This window comes from Portunus trituberculatus, chromosome 44 (genome assembly GCF_017591435.1).
Source record: "Portunus trituberculatus isolate SZX2019 chromosome 44, ASM1759143v1, whole genome shotgun sequence".
NCBI classification, from domain to species: Eukaryota; Metazoa; Arthropoda; class Malacostraca; order Decapoda; family Portunidae; genus Portunus; species Portunus trituberculatus.
In genome coordinates, this window is record NC_059298.1 from 14,940,210 (window position 1) to 14,942,821 (window position 2,612).

Consider the following 2,612-nt stretch of genomic DNA (forward strand, 5'->3'; position numbering starts at 1 on the left):
CTGGGTTGAGGAAGCTTGCGTGGATGATAACACCTCGACGCATCTTCAGGAACCCGACAAATATCTGTACACTGAAAATGTTGCAGGTGAGATAAAAAAAATAAAAGTATGAAGTATGAGTCACCAAACTTTACAGTAATGGAATATTCTCAGTGTGTCAAGAACAATTTAGAATTGTTTAAAGTTTGGAAGAATCTCACCCACTGCTTAATTACGCCATCTATGCCACAGCACAGCCACAACACATCCAGAGCAAGACCCCACAGTATAAAGAAGTGAAAAAATATTTGACTTACCCCAACAGCTAGGCAAAGAACACCAAGGGAGCCCAGCACAACACCTACCACCATGCCAGCTTGGGGACTTGACACTTCAATGACCGCCTTCTCATGACACTTGCTGCTGCTGGGCGGATCGAACACTGCTGAGGGGATGGGATCTGGGCGACTCCACGCACTCGTCAACGTCTTACGGTGGAGAATTACACTCTCAGAAACACAGATTTATTACAACTTAACTTTACACGCATTCCAGGAACACATATTCAACAATACGTTGAGGAAAACTACAAAAATTATATCAGTACTCATGACAAATGCATATGGCAAGATGAAATTATACTTAATCATAAAGAACAACCTATCCGTAAATCGCTGATCCTAGTAATACCCGTGAGACAAAATGCATGTTGAAGTATGCCAACAATAACAAAAGTACCCTTGAATACCACACTAACTTCTTTAGGCTGCTGCTAAATGAAGAGGTGAAGGACTGACAAGTTTAAGAAGATAGACCGTAGAGTGACATTTACAGTTTAGGGGGGCCTCACCTTCACAATTCAACTTTCTGACACGAGTCTGTACCCTGCATGGCCGGCACTGGCAGTAGTGTGACTCTCGAGTGTTGATGTAAATAGACTCACACACACCCTACATTCTTCTCCCGGCACTCCTCAATGCCACACAGCTGCAAAAACTCATCCTGCCACAAGAAAGGCATTTGCTTCAGTACTGTCAAGTTGTGATTTTGTATTGTACTGTATACAATGTAAGAAAATCTGCAACTTTTATATAAAACAAAGGAGTTCAAGGCATGAGTTAAGCCTTGTGTGAGATACTGACAAAAGCAAGGCCTTATCCTCACCTCTCTGTTACTGCAGCAATCATTGATGCCGTCCCACATGCGCTGCTTCGGGATGCCACTGCCAGCACTGTGGGAGAACTGACTGAGTGAGTAACTGACTGACTGACTGATTGTTGTTGCTCTTACGTGCGGGGGTCGTCAGTAACTCTGCCACTATTGCACTCTGTGAGTGAAATGTTGGTGTTTCCTTGAAATACAAGTAACCGACAAACAACAAAATTTACACTCCCACACAGACAGTGAAAGATTCTCATTAATGTTCCCTACAATAAGCAAGGTTGCTCAATTTCATCCACCTCTATGTATATTGCGGATCACATTAAATACTTGTTATTATTTTCATCTTAATGTTCTCCGGGTTATGTACTGTGAATTAACCCCACCCACACACAAACCTACCCACTCAATGATCACTTCCAAATTATCGATCGTGCCTACAAAATACCAAAACCATTGTTCAGTTTACTGTCCATATCAATTTGGAACACTGCCGAACCTGTTATATTGGTCAACAATTTGAAATCATTGAACCTAGCTTTGTCAAATCTCCTTGGATACTGCCAACATAAAAAACCTCATAGTACCAATAAACGCACTTACAATTCACTACAAGCACACAGTATGCACCAATACTGACACCACACCACAAAACACACCATACACAACTGACACACACACAAACAACTTAAATCACTCAAAACTAACCCAAAACAACCTGCAACACCTCAAAATATAAAAAGCTCACCCAAAACACATTACAGACACCCAAGTTACCAATATCATCCCTACACAAACACACAAACACACACACACACACACACACACACACACACACACACACACAAGAAGAAGAAGAAGAAGAAGAAGAAGAAGAAGAAGAAGAAGAAGAAGAAGAAGAGAGAGAGAGAGAGAGAGAGAGAGAGAGAGAGAGAGAGAGAGAGAGAGAGAGAGAGAGAGAGAGAGAGAGAGAGAGAGAACCAAACAAATCTTAACAGAAAAACAAGAACAACAACAAAAACCACAACTTACTTTACTCCTATATCCAGGGCAGAACACAGAGATACAGGCTTGCCCGACTTTAGTGAACAGCGGCGGGCAGTCAGCGTGGTGCAAAGTGTAGGTAATCTGCGCCTTGAATTGACCGCCCACAGCCTCCGCCACGTCCACCTCATTCTGCCTGTCGTCACCTGGGAACGAAGAGGGTTATCAATGATGAAGGACACTTGTTATAAGAGCCCACTGACACTGAGCTAGCCTGTTGAGAGCCTCAAAACATACTGAAAAACCCAAACCCTCTTAAAAAACTCAATAATATCCGAAATGCACTAAGAAAACACAGAACAGGTTAAAATACCTCCAAACCCACTAGAAACACCCAATATTTACTGAAATAACCCCCACACACACCCAAAACACAACTAACACCCCCCCACCACTTATAAAACTCATAATAAACTCAAACCTCACTC

At 42.3% G+C, this 2,612-nt stretch overlaps 1 long non-coding RNA gene across 1 annotated transcript; it reads right to left on the reverse strand.

The window, feature by feature from the left end:
* Positions 1–411: 411 nt before the first annotated feature.
* On the reverse strand, positions 412–2,227 carry LOC123519035. The gene is made up of 4 exons (XR_006678964.1): positions 2,173–2,227; positions 1,144–1,210; positions 830–981; positions 412–467 (listed from the first exon to the last, which is right to left on the reverse strand). It is a non-coding gene; the product is annotated as an uncharacterized LOC123519035 (long non-coding RNA).
* Positions 2,228–2,612: the final 385 nt, after the last annotated feature.